This window comes from Cydia amplana, chromosome 2 (assembly GCF_948474715.1).
Source record: "Cydia amplana chromosome 2, ilCydAmpl1.1, whole genome shotgun sequence".
Lineage (NCBI taxonomy): Eukaryota > Metazoa > Arthropoda > Insecta > Lepidoptera > Tortricidae > Cydia > Cydia amplana.
This window is the reverse complement of record NC_086070.1, coordinates 7,615,776-7,637,181: the sequence shown is the minus strand read 5'-3', so window position 1 is coordinate 7,637,181 and position 21,406 is coordinate 7,615,776. Positions and strand designations below refer to the sequence as shown.

The window sequence follows — 21,406 nt, the reverse complement described above, 5'->3', positions numbered from 1 at the left end:
AGCAAAGGTATTTCGCTTTTCAGCAAAGAGTTCAAGATATATTTTTAAATTATCGGAAAGACGTTAACACCCTTATTAATATGATTTTGTCTCTCTATTGTGAGAAAATAAACATAAATATCAAATTCTCACGATTATCAACAGCATTTTAGATTTGACAGACGTTTAGGTATGACTTATAAATAACTAGCGACCCGCCCCCGGCTTCGCACGGGTTAAGGATGACTCACGGTTGACCGGGTCGTGTCCGGGCCGGAGCTTCCGGAGCTTCGTTTTCAATGGAAAGCATCACGTGATCACCTGTCATAGGAAAGTAAGCGCCGGAAGCTCCGGCCCGGACACGGCCCGGTCGGCCCGGTCTAACGTGAGTCATCCTTTACACAAAACCTGAACAAATTATACACCTAAACTTTCCTCAAGAATCACTCTATTGACAGGTGAAAACCGCATGAAAATCTGTTCAGTAGTTTTTGAGTTTATCGCAAACATACATACACACAAACAGATAGATGCGGCGGGGGACTTTGTTTTATATAAGGTGTAGTGATGCCATAAGAACGTAACTTTTGTATTTATTATATAATAAAATATTATAAAATAACTTAACTAACCTAACATACATAAATAGCAAGGCATACTACCATAGCTCACAAATAACCGAAGATTACAAGACTCTAACGAGCTAGAAAGTCACTTCCCGCTGTCTGTCTGTCTACACTGTATGTATGCTTAGATCTTTAAAACTACGCAACGGATTTTGATGTGTTTTTTTAAATAGATAGAGTAATTCAAGAGGAAGGTTTTTTTGTATAATTTGTTAACCCGTGCGAAGCCGGGGCGGGTCGCTAGTATTTTTACAAATAAATCGCCATTCAAGCTTCTGATATAATTTTTATGAATAAAACCGTAAGTGCTCAGTCAGGCGGGTAAACGCTCCAACGAGACAAGTCGCCCGCCACACGTGGCAACGTGCTTGACGTGATCATCATAATAACGCACAGCATATATTTTACACGCTTCATGTGGCTTTGACTTTATTAGAGGGAATAGGTAAAGCCATAGACTAGGAATCCTCTAGACGGAGTTTAGAGCAATTATTTCATGAAACCGATGCTGCCAAAAATACTGGGGTGCGGGGGACGAGGTGAGCGAATCCCGTGCCGTGATTGGTCTGTTCAAAGACACGGACCAATCACGGCACGGGATTCTGACACTTTGACTCGAAGATGGAGTAAAACTACCGTATATTTGTGGCAGAGGGGGTAGCGTTACTATGCTCAGTCTAGAGGATGTCTTGTCTGTGGGTAAAGCAAAGTAAATCGGTTCTGTCAGTGAAGTGTCCTATACGGCTACCATCAGTTTTGCACTGACATAAACGCCATCGAGAACGTAATTTACTTTCTATGCATCTCACTCGTACTCGCATATTAGTGCGAACGAGATGTATAAAATAAATAAAATAAAAAAGCCTTTAATTTCTCAACATCGTTACACAAAAAAATATGAAAATTTACAAAATAAATAAAGATAAAAAGAATGTAGAGAACCCTTTTTTATAGGGTATAGGCCTCGTTATCCAGTTTGGGCCAGCGATCGCCGTGAGGTCGTCTGACCAGTACGGATATGATGGTCGTTCTTGTCTACGTGACAGCGTGATAAAACGGTGTCCGTCACTTTCTTTCCCACGGTGTTAAACAGTGACAGTTATTTTATCACGTGGATAAAGATGGATAAAGCTATCCATAATAGGCTGGCAGATGTATATAGAAAGTAAATTACATTCTCGATAGCGTATATGTCAGTTTTGACACTGTCAGTGACTCATGGTACGGGCTCTACATTCAAGAGCTATGCAAACTATGAAGTACTTTTTGAAACTGAAAAATGTTATAAAAACGCCGAATTGTGTGGAAATGTCGTCACAAAAGGCTGAGTTGTGATATATAGGTCATATGTCTGACCGACCTCAATTACAACTCTTGCGTTTTTTGAGGATATTGCTTGTGCGATAATAATACCTATAATGTAATTAGTAGATTGTTTTGACCTGATTTTTCTACATACCTACATATTTATAATGTTACCCGCCCCGGCTTCGCACGAGTAGTTCAACAAATTTACACAAAACCTTTACAAATTATACACCGAAACCTTCCTCAAGGATCACTCTATTAATAGGTGAAAATCGCATGAAAATCCGTAAAGTACTTTTTGAGTTTATCGCGAACATACATCAGACAGACGCGGCAGGGGACTTTGTTTTTTAATAATATGTATTGATATTGATAAATGGCTAATTTCTCATTTGGTACGATTGTTAATATTTAGTAAGTAAAAGATGGGAGTCTTATTTCAAATGATTACCTACTTGTGGTCAATTTTGTTGTCATTATATTTACTTATTTAATGTATTATTTACTACCCTGTGGAGACAATTATTCTTTATTCGTAAATATATTACAGCCTCATCTACATTACTATATATTTGTTTGCCTATAGTTCCCGATCGATATAAAGTCTAGTGCCTACAATTGTTCTTTATAATAAAAAAGTATGTAGGTCATGCCAAACCACTAATCAATAGATTATATATTTATTTTTTATTTATATTATTTATATAATATTTTGCTGAGATAATCTGGTGGAAATAACGGACGGAAAACTTTAATAGTGTAATGAAAAACTGTAAATAATAGTTCTTAAGTTGCGCTCTTAAAAGCCGATACAAAGCCAATTTTACTTCAAGGTTATTAAGGTTGAATAGATTTATTTGTACATCAAATTACTAATGAATCTTTGTTTTTTTCAATACTTTTGAAAGTCCCAAATAGTTTAATGTTACCGTAAATAGGCCTAGACACGGTTGTACAGTAAATACACAATACAATGTTATTGGATTAAGTTGACGTAACTCAAGCAGAGGTGTCATTAATTTAATAGCTCCTATATGTCGGTAACATCGTCGCTCTACAACAGATAAACAGACGTAACACGGTTTTTGATCACACGAAGTGCATGTTTTTCCTTACATTGCTGTCATGTACACACATATAGTAATATCATAATTTCAACTATGTCGCAGATACGAGAAGGATTAAGTAGTTTTGGTAGTGAATTCCCTTAAAAAGTTCAGACTTCATGGTTTCTTCCCGGAAGGGTGATGTGAATAGCTACGGAATAAAAGTATGAAAGAGAGAAAACAGAAGAGTAGGTGTACATGTTATTCGTCTTTTTAGAAATGTTTTTTTTACTAGGGTCTAGTGTAAAATTATGTTATCTGTAATATTAATTTTAAGCCAATTTTACTCATTAGCTCCCGAATAAATAATGAAATGAAAAATAGACCTGTAATGGACGTAACTGCTGGCATCGTCGGTTATAAAAATTAACTGCGAACCGCAACGGAAAACATTTAATTTCAAACTATTGACTGTCGCGAGAAATTCTTTTCCTGATTGGAGGTCATCGGTGTTTGTGGTTACAACGCTGTCGCGTTAAAAAGACAAACTTCAAGGGACAACGCGAGGTGTTTAAGCCCTTTTTAGAATATGGTGTTTGGGATGGAGAGTGGAATGGGCTGGGAGCAAGTAACGGGGCCCTTCTTGCAACCCCTGTGATCCTGGTACTAGTTGGCATTGACTTCAGGGAGGCATCCGACGACAAGTTGCCGGATCGCAGACATCGGCCAACTTGCCGTCGGCTATTGTTTGGCAACAAGTTCTTTGACGGCGGAGATTGTTGCCATATTTCCGGGGCTTTTATTTGTACCTACATGTAACAGAAATTCAATGGGTTTGTTGGATGAAATGATTTTAATAAAGTGTGCCGTGCACCTGATACTCGAATAAATATAATATTTCAGATTAAGTAATACAATATCCGAAGGAAAACTAGTTTGTTAATATATTTAGCAATTGGGGAAAAATATGTCATTAATAACACAAAGATAATATTTTTTTGCAATAAATATATTTTTCTCGGTACCTAGGTATACATTTTTGGGTAACAGTTGCCATTAATTTAATAAAGTACCCTCACAGCCGTCGGTACTAACTGAAAATAGTTTCATAACCAAGACTAAATTTTACGACGCACCAACAACGATTAGCAAGTAAATTCATATTCATATACAATGATAATTTATTTGAGACTTTAATTCGATTAATGTGTGTGTAGAATATATTACTTCCATATCCCACTTCCTTAGTAAATTCCTCTACCCTTTTCAGGGTCTCAAGGAGGGATGATTTTCGAGATATAAGCTATCCTATCCCGGGACTCAAATTATCTCTTTATCAAATTTCATCTAAATCGGTTCAGTGGTTTAACCGTGAAGAGGTAACATACACACAGATGGACGTTTTTTAACACAAACAGACAGAGAGCGTTTTTTAGGCCATATATAATATTTTGTCCAAAGTTTTATGCCTTTCAGTAAATTATCCCTTAACAAGTAAGAGCTGCATTTGTTCATCAATATATTATCTAATAAAGTTTAATTATGCCACTGCTTTGACATCTAACTACATAATTAAATGATTGAATTTTATTTCACTAAATGCCGGGATTAAACGAATATTAGAAAATGAGATTTTACAAACACTGAATTTAAAATCTTTTACGATAAAAAAAACGGAAAAAAGAAAAATCCAACCCTTGATTCAAAGTTTGGCTTTGATAGAAAGTTTGATTTAGTGATATTGATTTAAGTACAGCTTTTAAGTTAATCTAATGCGCTTTTTTTTAAGTAAAAACGCGATACGCGCTTGCATATTGATACTAATTAATAGGATATTCAAACAACAAGTGCAAGTCGTTACAAATTGAAAGAGAGAGTTGGGATACATACCCGCTTTCCCACATTCCGGCAATAAAAGGGAAAACTGTTTCTGCTCGAGGGCAGGACGGAGCGCGGCTAACGCTGCCGGCGGGAGCGAGCTAGGTTATATTGTAAGGGCTTACCTCCTGGCGCTTGCTGCTCGCCTGGTAGCTCGTTACAGGTCGCGTAACGTCGCGGCGGGCCGAGGGTGCAGCGAGCGAGCGGTCGCGTCGGTTCAGCGACGGCAACTGCAATCGTATCGTGCTCACAGGGGGTGGTGCATTTTGTGCAAGCGAGACTGCAACGCCCGCCCATTCGCCTCGTGCCTCACTTTCCCGCCCTAGTGTTCTTATTAAAAATGTCACGACAGTTCATTAAAACAAACGTGGGGCTGATGGTGTCGACGGATCACATTATCCTGGAATCGATTACTTCACACAATTTATATTTTTAAATATTTGTCAAGTTCTTGAATTCAACAACGAATTAAAACGTGGGTACGCCTGGGAGGATAAAGTTTGACTGACAAAATCTTTTACTTAAGAGATAATAAGCCGTAATAGTGTAGGTAGGGACAAAAACGGCATAAGGGTTGTCACATTTTTTCATGTAACATAATCCTATATCTAAAAAGTGTTACTTTTTACACCAATTTAATTGTAAGTAACTATTAATTATTTAATCATGTGTTTTTATAATATTGCTTTAAATATGATGGAAATATTATATGTATTTTACAATTGCGGAAGAAGGAAGATGTTCAATCTTGAAATTGATTTTCATAAACAGGTGGCGAGCACTTGAATTGTATTTTTTTAATACTAGATAACAGAGAAACTACTGACAGTATATAAAGTTACAAAATTATTATAAGATATGACTGTTATAATGAGCCAGAAGAGCCCTTTGGAAAAAAGGCCAGAACATTATATTAAATCATAATATTTAATAAAACCATAAAATTGAATTCATCGTATGTTGAATTTATACTACATCAGGATGTTTCGAACCCTTTACAGCGTTCATTTTATTTATAAGAATGTATCGTTAGGTTTCATGTAAAGTGGGAGCCCTGCAGCCGCCCAAATCAACAAAACATAATTCCGACTGTCATCTCTCCCAGCTACGAGTATAACGTGACCTAGGAATGCGTAACAGCTTTGATAAATCGAAAATTCTCCTTATACTGGTTCTGTCGCAGTTATACGCCCGGTGAGGTTTGTGAGTTACACTGACTGGGGCGGGTCTGCCTACGCGCGTCTCCTGGGTGACCGCCGACCGCCGGCCGCGACGCTGCGACGCTCACTAATCTTCAGTGATGTAATAATCTTGATATCCAACCGGAGGAACTTTTACATGTTTCGGAGAAAAAGTCTGTAAGTTTTCATAAAACTTTCTAGGATTATGTTACCAGTCAAATTTTGATTCATTCTAACGAACTTACATTTTAAGAATTATTTTTAACTCATTTACTGCCAGCGAGAGCTACGCGCTACGAGCGTAGCTGATAAATAACACGTATTTTCCGTCTTGCAGTAAAAAGCTCCTACAAACAGACACCCGTCTAGCAGTGTCTAGCAGTGAATGTGTTAATTGTTTTATTAAATAATAAAAATAAATGTCTAACTAATATGATATTCAGTTTATTGAATAGTCTTTGCTTAAAAATTAAATGAAGATCCTTAGGTTAAAAAATACGAGACTAAGTGGCAAGAAAGCATTTTATTGCAGAAACACAGTTTTCTTTACATAGTTAGTTTAAAAATTAACACATTATCTGCTAACTTAAAAATAATATTGAGTAATTCGTATAAAAAGTATTTCTTTTTCAAAGTCTTAAAATTTAAATTAAGTGAATTAAAAAGAAAACAGAACGTGAATTGAGCTACCAATACAACATCCTAGAAGTAAGCTATTAAGTTCCCTTTACTTAATATGGTCTCAATATAGGTATTCATTTAACCTAGTTTCATGTGCGATCAAAATAAATCACTCGCCGAATCTGATGACACGGTGAGCCGGTGACATGCTTCGGAATGTGGCAGCTGCATTAACTAAAACAACGCTGTTTGAATTTTAATTACAAATGTTCCATATTCATGTGTTCTAAATTAATGGCCATAAAGCAAAAAAAAAATATGTTCAGATGTCACACATTTAGAAATAGATATTATTTATTCGGTATGCATAAAAATATGCAACAATACAACAAAATCTCAGTTCTTGCTTTACAATATTCCAGCATATCTTCCAATATCACAGCGAGTACCTACGCGTAAAATCTAATAATAACTTCAACTTTCAAGGTTGAGACAACTGTAAGAGTTCTAATGCCATAACTATTCATTCCTGCGGCTAGAGTAGGTATGGTTGCGCATAGGTAACGGTGTTTGGAAAGCTTCTTTTCAGTTCTGCCTCGCTATCACAACGATTGTTTATGTCACATGTTAAAAAGTAACTTTATTCCATCTCTTTACGGCTAGTTTCTGCTTAAGAGAGTTTATACATTTATCCATTCAATACCATCGATTTAGGATGTAGTTGAAAATCTGAAGAACAGCCCTGAATTGTGGAATGTGTGTTAGTTAGGTTCCTATTTCATGTGCAGACTAATTCACGTTTGGGGATCTCAAATAATAAAGAAATATACAGGCTCTATTGTCAATGTGTGGGTGCGCGCTCGTGTGCGCGCGGTAGGTATGACGGCGAGAGGCCGAGCGGGGGCGCCACTGCCGTTATTTTGAACAATGTGGTTCATTATTCACTCTTAATCAACGAAATTAATAAATAGAGTATAAAACATTAGTAGGTATCTTCAAAAAAGAGTGTACAGGTTTTTAAAGGGTTGGAGTTGCTATTATCCATAGCTAACCGCTTACCACCAGGCGAGCTGTATGCTTGTTTGCCACTGACTTGGTATAGTATAGTAAGAATCTTAAATTCATTAGAAGTATCATTGTGTAGGTATTGTTTATCAGGTTTATCTGTTTACAACTTCATTTATTTATTTATAGAGTTCGTTAAGCTAATTAATGAAAGGTAATTAATGAACACCTCCGTTTTGTAACCCTTTATTTAATCCTTTACTTTAGTTTAATTTTCGAGAAAACCGTCTAAAATAAAAACCTCGTGGGAGGTATAACAAAAATACGACGAAATGTAAGTATTCCAGTTATTTAATTTGCACATTTAGGTACTTACTTGCTTCCCAATAATTCTAATTGGAACAAGTAATCACTATTTTGATTGGAACTCGTGCGACAATGATATCTGTGTCGTCAGCGGGAACATTGTCAGGGCTGTGCACATAATAACCGATGGCTACATGTTAAGATTTAAAATTTATCGAATTTAAACTGTTGTGAGACATACTAACATTGAATAATTTTTAATTTAATTATCTAATTACAATTAAAATGTCAAGTTATCAAAATATTTATTCAGATTATAATATGGTCTTATTAGTAGAAATTATTTTATTTTTTTGGAAAAGTCAATAATATTATCACATTAATAGTCTAATGTACTCATTTAAAAAATTATAAATTTTAAATTTTAAAAATGAGATAGTACTTAAATTGACTATTAAGTACCTAAGTAAGGTGGGCACGTATTAATGGATAGGGCTTAGTGACATTATGACGATGAATGTGCTAGGAAATACAATACAATACAATACAATACAAAACTCTTTATTGCACACCTCACATACACGGAGTTTACAATAAATGTACAATAACATAAACAAAGACAATAGAGGTAACAACAGGCGGTCTGCTCGCTTAAGAGCGATCTCTTCCAGACGGCCTTTCGGTATCGGAGACAATAGAATTAGAATATACGGTAGGTGGCGCAAAGAAAAAATATGAAAAGTCGAATTGAATATAACCAAACAACACAAAACATTAATAAAGATAAACATACTTAAATACGTATAACCATAAACATACATCTAGACATACATACATACATAAAAACTATATATTCAATAAAGAAACAACAGTGTCAATTATTATAAAAATAAAAATAAAGAATCTCCAAACAAAGGGAACTGGAAGGAAACCCACACATCTAGTTAAGTAAATTTAGTTTAAATTTGTTGGTAGAATGCAATGTAATCTCGTTTATTCATGACGTTTAGTTATGACGTATGGTGGCAGCACTGTCGCGCTTTTTACTGTGTGTGAATCTATGGTGGCGGTTTAAGTTAACTACTGAAATAAAATATATTTCTATTTTTGGGAAAACCACTTGTTTTACTTAATTTCCAATAAAATTTAACGATACCTAATCGAACTTGTCATGGGTCAAGGAAAATAGTGCATAGTGTTATATTTTTGTATTTTGTTTTAGTGAAAACCTCAAACCTATTTTAAAATTTAGGTTTTAACTAGTTTTATACCTTTCTAGTAATATCCCAGAATATTATTGTATATATGACTATTTATAGATTTATAGATCCACTTACCTGTCTTACCTATACATAAACAAGTTATTTATGTAGGCCCAACGTTCAGAAATACAATACTTATTATTAGACATATAGCACATTGTAAATTATGTACAGTTAATATTATTCAGTCCACGACGGATAGCACATTGTAAATTATGTACAGTTAATATTATTGACTCCACGACGGGTAAACTGCGAGTGTATGAAAATAGATTGATTGAAATATTTCATTGCATCGAAGCCACCCCTCCGCGGCAACGCTCGCGTTCCCACAAAGATTCGATGCCGCGCGACTATTACCTGTCCAAATTAGGCGGCGTCGGGCCGCGGGCGTCTCCGGCCTAGGGCGGCGTTCACGTCGACATTTTAACGTTTAAACAATTTTTATCACACACGAACAGCTAAGAAATTCACATTTTAGTAAGTGACAAAACAGTACAAAAAAATTGAAAACGCTGTTATTAGATAAATACAGGCTGTACGGCAATTACGAGCATTGCGTTGGTTATTAAAGCTTGCGTCTCCAAACCCCTTTGAGTGTAATTGTACGGACTGTACCCAGTCGTTGTAGCATTATTCACGTTAGTTATTGTTTTTTTCAACAAAAATACCTACACCTACATAATGTGGAATTAAAATTGTACATACTTATTACGAAAGAATATCTGGGAGACCGAGCTTTGCTCGGAAAACATATGAACTCATAAATGCGCGTTTTCCCAGAGATAAGACCTAGCTAGATCGATTTTTCGTCCCCGAAAACCCCCATATAGCAAACTTCATCGAAATCATTAAATAAATAAATACAAGAATTGCTCGTTTAAAGGTATAAGATAAGTATTGTTTAGGTTGATATTTTTAGAACATTCTGTTTTAAACAAGTAGGTTAATTAAGTGAATTGTATGAAATATCATAAGTTTAACCATACGTCCCATACAACTTACTTATTATTTATTAAGTAAGGAAATCCATGTACGTAACTACGTAGTGAGCACTCTAAGCTTAAGTACATACTTGTTTCTCTGTGTTTATAGGTAGGTAGGTACCTATTAGAATAAGGCTAGTGCACACCACACGCAACTCCACTGTGTACGCGCCTCAGCGGTTGGGTAGGCGATGTTTTGAGTAAATAGTGACCACATCAACATTCATTATTGCTGCTTATGACAAAGCGGCTTAGAGGTAACACGCTGATCGATTGCTAATTTCGTGCTGCGGCGGTTGCCCGTCAAATGGACGACAGGGCTTGTTCCAAATTTGAATAGGCAATTTTAGGAGAAATTGATTGGTTTTTGGAATCTTGAACTGATTCAAAGGGGCTAGTCGTAAAATGTAGAACCACTATTTCGTTATTTAGTAGGTACTTAGAAATTGTAAAGACAACACATTTTTGTTCTTACGTAGTTTTTGAATATGTTTCACTGCTATTATGTGTCCGATTAGTCCGATAGTCGACGTGCAATTTTTGAAGAAGTACGAGTAGACTCTAAGTAAAATATGAGTTCATTTCATAGTAACACTAGGTATAGATTCTCAATAAAATACTAAGTAGTTAATTTGGTTTGTGTTTATAAAAGAAGTTCTTTACCTGATGGAGCCTATATCGTAGTTGTTTTCCGTGGAAAGCTCACAATATCCTATCTTTAGAGCGCCGATTTACCGCTTTATGATATCGAGAGAACAACAGATCACTAATTGAAAAGCATTAATCCTGTCTCGATGGTGACTGTCCTGAAATCCCCAAACCGTGGAGCCGACGGCGGTTCCATCGATTGCACGGCGGCATGTAAAATGCATGGCCGGCGCGGTGATTGCGTTGGATTACTTCAGTGTAAGGGTAACATTCCATTTCTGACCGCAGCTGCACTACTGGTACTGAACGCGTCGCTGTTACTGTCAATTTCCATAGTAAAATGAAGAGTAGTCCAGCGGCAGTTGGAAGTGGACTGTCACCTTAAGGTGAATGTATAGATGGCTGGTAAGAGACAAACTGTCATGTCCTTAAATTTTTATTACGATTCAGATTTTAAAGTCCTAATCTGACTCCTAATTTAATTGTAGTCTCTATTTTCATAATCATGTTTTCAGCAAGCAAACGGGATGATGGACAAACGCCAAAAAGTACTGGTTTCGTACCTCAAAAGTAAAAAATGGAACCCTTATAGGATCACTTTGTTGTCCGTCCGCCTGTCTGTCAGGACAAGACCCTTTATCTCGGGAACGCGTGGAGGTATCGAGTTGAAATTAAAACCACATACTCAGGTCTACAGCCCCTTGAAGCTGTGAAAATATCAAACTTCTTAGTTACTTAACGTAAAAAAAATACGGCAAAAAATTTACCTATGTGTAGGTACAATATTTCGACACTCAAGGTAATGAAAATTTATAGGGTAAGTACTTTCCGTTGACCTAGAACTATGAAATTTGGTAAGTTATATCGTCTTACACTACAAACACCTACACTGAAAATTCTTACTTTTTATTTGTAAAATAAAAATAAATTAGTTAAATTTGTACGGAACTCTCGGTGGGCGAGTCTAACTCACACTGCTCCGGTTTTTTCTAATTTACCTACACTAAAGCAATGCAATCGGATCGCTTCGTATATAAATGTAAACAACTTATATACCTTATAATGTATGCATTAGGTACTTGCACTGCAATGTAATCTTAGTGAAAAAAATAGACTTGCTAGATGTTTAATTAAGTTGTTCCCGAAAATGCATATCTACTCAGACATTCATAATTATCTCAATTAAGAGACTGATCGCCTGAATTCCCGGATTAAAAACTATACAATATTGAAATGCTGTTCGTATGAAAATCCAGTAATAGAATTTTCAGACGAAAAAAAAACTTCAATACGTTAAAAATGATATTTTAGTGACTTTCATTGGCTACTCGCCGTAAAGCTTGTGAAATTCAATCTATAGCCAACTAAAGAATTTACAAGATTAATTTATTTGATTGAGTTCATTAGGTAAATAATTAGTCTAGGTATCAAATAAATGAATGAAGGAAGTATTAAAACAGTAGACAGACTCCTCGGATCCTTGGTATACTATAGGCAAAGCAGTTTGTGCCACTTTTTTTTTTATTTATAACAGAGGATTTGTTTATCAACACATTTATGCTGCAAACATTAAAATATTTGAATTAAATTATATTTATTATTAAAATATTAATAACTAAAAATAATAAATCAGCCTATATACGTCCCACTGCTGATCATAGGCCTCACATGCGCGAGCGGGATAGCCTCCATATTTCATTGTATTTAAATTAACGCAAGTTATTATGATATTGTAAAAAGTACCTACCTCTAATTAACCTACGTATCGAGAAAGGGCTTTCGAACTTCAGAAATCTCTTATTTGTTGGTTATTAATATGTACTTGTAACGCATCTCGCTCGCTTTTACATAGAAGAGCAAGATGCAGGGGCAGTTATGCCAAAATGAGATCAAATTACCTAACATTAATTTTTAAATTCAAATTAGCCTCTAATTTTTATTTCATTTCGAAGGTCGCTGTTACAAAATATTCCGTAACCGAGAACATTATATGTATATTATAAGCAGTAACCTATTTTTTAATCTGTTTCAAATTTTGCCTTTACAAAGGTTTCGCAGGATGCCACAAAATTAAAGTTCCTTTAAAATATCGGTCTGTTTTGCAGTGGGATCATAAAATTAAGTTTAATTATCGGTCTGTCTATATGTGATAGGCATCGTTGTAATTTTACAGTTAAATACATTACTGTTAAATGAAACTTAAGAAAACTATGATAAAATTGAGTGGAAATTGTATTCGAATTCATACGTACTTATTAGGTTCGAGCGAGTAAAGTAACCTTTGTTTTGTGAAGGTGATTTCAAATTGAATTAATACTTAAAGTACCTAATAATAATCTTAATCACCTTTTGACATCATTATATCCTGTAGCTTTTGCAGGTTAATGGAAAACACTTAAGCAATTAGTAATCAATTCGTTAATTAATGAGTTAACCCTTTTCTAATTCGATTGATGCAGTAAGTAATTGTAAGTACCTAGGTAATTAGCAATTTGAAACATTATTAGCGATAATTAATTAATCAGCTAAAGGATGCAATGTGTCTACCTACCGTTCTAATTACTAAACTCAAATTTTACTGGGACAGCAACATATATAAAGCTGGTAATTTATTTAAATTATTCATTTCATTCTGGACCTCCAGCAAATATGGACTTACACTTACATTTATCTTTTGCGTTCCGGTCCCTGGATCAAAAGTGGGGGCAGCCCGTGGACTTGGATATAGAAGAAGATTACTCAACTGGTGTTCCGGCGTTCGTTGACCACTCTTCTACAACATTTTCATCTGAGGAATATCTGCGGACCATGAAGATACAGAGAAGAGACCGAGCTAAGCCCTATTGGAAAAAGCGGCCCCGTTTTATGGACGATTCACTAACTAATATTTCCGTACACAGAATACCGTCAATGTCTGACTTAGGAGGGTCAATTTCTTTAATGAACACCAGTGACTGCAGTGACTTCTCTTCATCTGCTGATCTGTCGAGAACCCTGACGACAGGCCGCGGGTTGTTGGACAACGTAGAACACCAAGGGGAAGATATACAAAAACCCTTGGACAAACCCATTGAGGAAAGTGTTCTAAGTCAAACAAAAAGTTTGAATCCAGATTTGAATGTGAAAAAACTGCAACCGGTTAACATGTTTAATAAACTGAAGAGAATTGCCAAGACACTAGTCGAGCCGAATATGGGAATAAAACGAAGAAAATTGTCATAGATTGTACACATTTTACCAATAATCTAGGTTATTTATTAATTAATTTGTTGTTAATTTATATTGACTATTTCAACGTAATTATGTATTTTGTTTTAGTAAAATAAAATGTAATCGAAATTTTTGCTTTTATTTGTTATTATTATCGAGTTGGACTCGATCTCTTGGGTCTAGTTAATAAAACAATATATTATACAATATAACTATTTTTACCAGCCAAGTACCTACTTAAGTAAGTCACCACGTAACTACATAGGTACATGTGTCTGTAATGATACCGATTGAGTGCACTTTCCAATGCCAATCTACTCAGGCATACATCAGGCATACATCATTATCGGACATTATGTTTTAACCTAAGTACAGAGCTCACTTTAAACGTTGGCTTTGTAATTTAAGCCATTATGTTTACTATTACGGATAACCAGTAAGTGCTACTCTACTGAGTATGTTGTGACGAAAGTAACTATGCTAAGTGACAATCTAATATTATAACGAGCCGTTAATTTTAAATGATTGGCAGAAAATTATACTTATGAACTTGAACTTGAAAAGTGATTGAATAGGTGATATTAGAGATTCCTTTAGATTTATTTTCTTGTGGTATAAAGGTAATAAGTATAACCTTTTTTCTAAAGGTACTAGAGCGTTCTTATAAATTATTCCCTTAGTGTACTAACGATAACATCTTGTTCGACATGAAAATTAATGAGTAGCGGTGCTTATTTATTGTCGGCAATTTTATTGTAAATGTTATGGCATCCATGCACCTGAATTAAAATCGTTACTCGAACATGAATAAAATATTTCAAAGTTGATTGTGTGTAGACATGACAGCGGAGTATCTATGTCTGGGAATCCGCAACGTGGGAATAATTGCACGTAAATGTGTTCTATTCCCAAGAAAACATATAACGCCCTTTTAATCGCTTCCATTCTAGGCCCTTCAGGGCCTGACTGACCATACCGCTGAAATAAATGTATACCCGGCTTTTTTGAATGGGACCTTAATAATGATAAAAAAACTCAGGTTATATTTTTTGTTATAATAATAAAGAAAACGAGTCAAAAATAAAATGAGGGTGTGTGAAAACAAATGGTTTTCTCAGGAGCACAAACACGCTTGGCAGCGTAACGGAGCGCGCGTTAAGCCCGCTTTACAACGTTTTTAAATAAGGCACTTACGTCTTGCAGCGCCTTCAAGAGGGTAAAAAGAACATGCAGGAGCAGCATTCATATTTTGAGAATCAGTCCTTGATTTGTTATTAATATTAATACAAACTTTATTATGGGTTTGTGCGAGATGGATTGCAAGAAGTGTCTGGGTCGTATCATATCGATAACGAGTCAAGTTGTGATTTGTAAAGTTTGAATAGCCCTCCATGTTTATGTCTGCGGTCCGGAAGTTTTCTTCCCAAAATAATTACTAAAAGTTTAACGACGAACTCGTGAAGCCGTGTAAACGATCCCTGTAAATACGAAGCGTCATAATTATGGAAATATGATTTTAAATTTTTATTCGATGTTTTTTAAATACCAAAAGTATATAATTATAAAAAAAGACATAAACAAACAATATCCCTGAATAAAAAAAGACCACCAAAATTATACTCTGACTACGCTAACTTTGCACAAACTTACAAGTAAAAACGCGCACATATTCCTTTAAACTCCAAACTTAACGTAGCACTTGGCATGAAAACTTACGGTGGTCCGGCTTTAATCTGTGAAATATATGTGCCTGCCTGAGTTTTTCTTCTTGTCTTGACATTTGGTTGCTGCATTGCAGGTCGCAAACTGTTTTCTTTTTACTCCATCAGCGATGCCAGAAGGATTACAGGCCTTGTAGCCAACATGCCAATCGCTTACGCTCCGTAGCGATCGAAACGTAACTGTCACTGTCGCACTAATATGGAAGAGTGATAGAGAGACACAAAGCGTTTCGTCGTCGAAGCGATAGCGGTTATCACCTTGGCTAGGCCGGCAGATCGGTGTGTCGGTAAGTTTAGCCAATGTTAATTTTTTTATTCATCACTTTAAAGCAGTATAATTTTAATTGTTTTTAATTTAAAAATATTTTAATGAAATAAATAAATTAACAGGTAAATGTACATTAATCAATAAATAAACTAACTTAACTAAATAAAACTAAATTAAAACTAAAAACTAATAATTTTATAACATTAAGTAATATTTTTTAAATCCACGTTTTCGTTTCGATATAGTCACCTAAAATATATAGTCACCTAAAAGCCACCCAAGAGCCATTTTGATTTAGAAATTTCTTTTATCAGACGCAATTTAATGAAAATTCTGATAGCGCTGTGATATAAAAATTCAAGAGAATCCTGTATGCAAATGTGAATCCCTCAATATTTCATAGGTTGCGTAAAGTACATTCCTGCAAATGAAGGCAAAAACGAAGCCAAGTTTAATATTACAATATCAATAAGGTAGTATTCGCAAGGACTTTATTAGAACTACAACTAGAGAGGTTTTGCCTCGAAATGATTACATCATCCATAAGCAAAATTAAGAGTGGGATTTTGGCGTCGTTACGGCTTTCAAGATTAATTTCTCCTGTGACCGTCATCATAAATGGGTAAATACGTATTGAGATTAAATAAAGCTGGTACGAGTAGGTATTATTGGCAAGTGTTCGGTTGTATTAAATACTAACAAACATATACGAACGTGCACTTATAAACTCAAATAATCTCACTCTGTAAAAGTCATAGAAATTGAATTAGCTTTCAATTAATGGTTGTCGATAGTGAAAGTGTGCTCTGATTTAGTTACTCTATGAAATCTTACTTGCACATCAATACAATAATCCACTAGATTCAATATTTAAAATAAAGGCTTCCCTACGTGCTTATATTTCTAAACTTGGCTGTCACACTATCAGTGTCATTAATAGGCAGAGTAATTTGCTTTTCATGTGCGGACATGAGTTGATATCAATTTCGTGTCAGTTTTTGCAAAAGCCGGCTACGGCAGTGTCGCTTAAACATTCAAACGACGTTAATAGTGCATTAAATTTGCGAAGAGACAGGGTTATAGCGATAACTGGAAATAAACAAGTAGGTACATGCACTAATATTAAGTGGATTGTCGGGTTCTAACGCGAAATAGTAAATTAGTCCAATTAGTTGTATACTATAGTCATTATTAATTAGTTGTTATTAGTAAAAATAACGTTTAGATGTAGATAGATGACCTATGATATACAAAAATAAGCTAACAATAAGTATGAGTCGAAATGAGGCGTCTTGGTTGGTTACGCGAATAATAAAATTGTGGTAGCCCCTTGATAATTCATTAGTAAAGAGTATTAGCGTTAGCAGTTTAAAAAAGAAAAAAGAACGATTCCATATTGTAATTCCAATTATATATTAATGCGTCCCGCTCTCACGTGTGCGTTTGACCTCTTAACGTAAAGAAACATCATCATCAATATTTAAGAGCTATGCTTTTGTCGGTGGAGTAATCGCCACTCTTCTCTTTGCTGGGCCCTCCCTCGTACAGAAACCTAGTTAAACAATTTTACATTTTCGATATAATATAGATATATCTAATTCAGAGTCAAAAATAAAAGCCCAGACTAGATACGTATTGTATTCTTCCCGTAATCGAGGAGTAGAGCACGCGCGCTCCGCGTACGTAAACGACTGACGTGTCCATCAAAATCATAAATATATAAACAACCATCCACCTTATTCCATTGAAATAAGGTACCTTACGTTCTTTTCAATTTTTCCGCCGCTTTACAGCGTCGTTTTCTTCCATCGTAAAGACTTTTAATTATTTCTGACAAGGCAAAATTTGAACCGAACACATAAACCATATGCATTCTTTACAGCATAGTTTAGAGACTATTGTAGCCTTCACTCTATGGTAGGTACTGTAAAACTGTTCACGCGTATGTATTAAAGTTTCGTTCGAATCCCTTAGTTAATATAAGAAAAACGAACTCATAATTTTAATATTGGGACAGAGAACTTTGCTTTTACGTTTCTAGAAATAAAGCTGTGCATCATGAGAACTTACTCGAATTTGAAACTACCCCCGGCAAAACATTTCATAGTTAGAAAACAACGCTCTCAGAGTGTTGGCATGAATAAGCCGATTAATTTGTATTTAAAATAGAAACAACGCACGGAACGTTACCGTTTACTCAAACCTGCATATAACAAAGTGCTGCACTCATTGTTATCCCTCTTGTTCAATCCCTCCTTGTTGTTTTGCCAAAATGTGACATGTATTTTATGTAGAACCAGCGACACAGACCACAATTGAATAAATGTAGCTATAGAATTGTACCAAAAGTTTTTTGCATTATATTATTTTACTTACGATGATGGAATGAAGAATATTACCAAGGTATAATATGTTACCTATGCGTTTAGGATGACTTTCTGTTGTTGTGTTTTTACTTACGTGTACTCACACTAATTAATTTATGAGATATCATTTAGATAGTTTTCTCGAAAGGGTATGCATACGCAATCTAAATTTTTGTATTCATTTAGGGTTACAGGTTTTTATTTAGTGTAATCCACCAACATTACGGGTACCTACGTACAAGGCAACCAATAAAAGTCGTTACTTAAGTACAAAAACGAATCACTATTAAATAATCAGAATTATGTAGACTACACTTCATAAGGTGATTAGAAATGCTGACCATACTGTCTAGTATAGTCAGCATTGTCATTTCTAATAAACTTATGAAGTTTTGGTAAATTCTGACAAATTATACACGCCCCGGACTAATTCGGCTGAAGTGCGCCGCAGAACAAAGGCGGGCTACATCGGATTCTAATTTGACTTGATTAGATTTGACCGACATTTTAAACACTGGTTTAACTCAAGCCGGCAATTTTAATTGCTTACTATTCATGGTATGGAACATAAGGGTTATCTCTTGTTATTACGTACGGATAATGCTGTTATTTAATAGACTTAATGGAAATGCGATTTTTTTTCAAACTGACGTAATTTCTAGCTATGGACGTATATCCATGACAGAAACGCTTTTTTTGCATGCATATGGAACAGATTTAGGTATGCATCCAGTATATCAAATAATATAAAGAAATCAGTTACGTAAATGTTTCAAATATTAGTTCGGACTTAAAATAATTTTATTTATATATATTTATTTCAAAATTGTAAGAGGCGTTTATGGTACTTAATTTTTTTAATTCATAAATGGACTTAGCTACGCGTGTGTGGGACTGCGTAAACCTCTACGAGTGCATGCATCAGCGTAGCTACGTACGCCTCCGTAGCAGTTGAAGACGCCCCGCGCCCGAGCAATTAAAACTTTACAGCGAAAAGATTCCTCGCGTCAACGCTTCTGTAAGATCCGTGTGTATGTAAACAGATTTCTCTAATTTGATAAACTTGGCTTATGAAAAGATGCTGCAAAGCTACAAGTTAATGAGTCGCAATCGCATCATTTGTAAATAGAGGCAGGATTATAAATAGCGATGTGCCATGACCGGGAATTTCCCGGCAAATGCTCGAAAAGATTCGCTTGGTGCCTAGATATTTTGATTCAGAAATGTAATTGCTAATTAATCTAACGCCCACAGTGAGTTAAATTCAATTTCCAGTTTCACAAAACGAAAAATGTATTTAGTGCCGTTGGTTCCGAGTCAGCTTGTGAAAATGAAGTTGCTGAGAAATTGCTTGCATACAAAACTGCGCAAAACTTCGCTATAGCTTTTCAGATAAGTAACTAGCTCGTGTTAATGTTTAGCTCTTTGTGATTCCGCTGCGCGTGTGTATGACGGAGTGTCGAACTGCTTTCTAACTTAATTTCTGTCTCGCGCAATCCATAAAGTTCCGAGTGGTGCCTCGCGAGGCATAACGCTTGTCGTGAATAAAAAACGTTGTCTTCGCTCAGATTTGTTAACTATCTGAGTTTCTAACTTTGCAGGAAACTTTCTTGGTTTTAAAGTAATATTTGATGTGCACAAATAACGTCAGAAACACGTATGCAGGTTGAGCATCTGCTGTTGTATTCAGAAACGTGAAATAAGATACCAATCCAAGCGACTTGCTAAATTGATATCACATTTATCAATTTTTTAACTAGCAGATACGTCTGCGAGCGATATTCCAAATTTTATATTTTAAGAAAAAAATCAAAAATTTACGCTTTTTATTTTTGCATTTAGTATAATTGGTATTTTTTTTTTTTATCTGCAAGAACCCCTCTGCAGGTGAAGGCCTCCTCCAAAGATAGCCAGTCCTCTCTAGATTGGGCTACTTGAAACCAGTTGGGGCCGGCTGTTTTTTTCAGCTCGTCTTCCCATCTATCTACCGGTCTTCCTTCCCTTCTTTTGCCTTGAGGACCTGCCCATGTGGTCACCCTTTTAGTCCATCTCTGGTCTTGTATGCGTGCCACATGTCCGGCCCACTTCCATTTTAACGATTGAGCGTGTATCAATGCGTCCTTTGCCTTCGTGATATGTCTTATTTTTGTGTGTCTTATCTTTTGTATTTTTTTAATATTCAACATACTGCGCTCTATACCTCTTTGGCAAGAAATAATTTTGTCTTTTATTTTTTTGTTGAACTTCCACGTTTGACAAGCATACGTTAGGCACGGTATAAGGCATGTGTTTAGTACCTTAGTTTTATTATTAGTTGGTAAGCTGCTTTTAAATATCTCCTTTAGTGCCCAGTATTTGTTCCACGTTAACTGATTGCCAAGTCATTATATGTATTACAAATTAAAGATATCTTATTGATACGGTTTTAACACCCCCTGGCACTGATTAAAATAACCGACTTGGTTTCACATTACATCTCAAAACTTTTTTGTAGTAGAAGCGTTGCGAGACTTGCACCTTTTTACATGTAATGTTTTTGATGGGATCTCATCTCTTTTTGTAGGCAGTCCTTCTTTTCGGGTACTCATACCCATACTATGTATACACATATCATAACTAAACATATCTTCATTCATACTCACATCGTACATCGTAGTGTACCTTTACTTTACCTACTATTTGTAGGAACTGCAACAGTAACTTTGTAATATCAATATATTTATATGGGATTACAAACTTACTTATGCAGTTCTTAGATCTTTAAAACGTGACTGATATTGCAATATTTTTAGGTTTACCCTTTATGTGGCCATTAAACCCTCTCTGTACCAAATTTTAGCTCTCTGAGTTTATGGGAAGTACTAATTCTAATCTGATCATCATGAGTGAATGAATGAGTGTCATAAATGCGAAACTTTGCTTTCGCTTAACTCCGGAATTAAATGACCTACAGACTTGAAATTTTGGATTTTAAGTATGTGATTATAGCTTACTG

The 21,406-nt window shown here is 35.4% G+C and overlaps 1 protein-coding gene across 3 annotated transcripts in view; it reads right to left on the bottom strand.

Annotated features, from left to right (window-relative positions):
* LOC134662019 (sex determination protein fruitless) overlaps positions 1 to 5,151 on the bottom strand; it is an 84,635-nt gene extending 79,484 nt beyond the window's left edge. Inside the window, exon 1 of one of the 3 annotated variants that reach the window (XM_063518266.1) lies at positions 4,963 to 5,151. The gene's annotated coding sequence lies outside the window, so the exon portion shown is untranslated. The remainder of the gene's footprint in view (positions 1 to 4,962) is intronic. The other 2 variants (XM_063518268.1, XM_063518273.1) reach the window with 2 other exon arrangements.
* Positions 5,152 to 21,406: the final 16,255 nt, after the last annotated feature.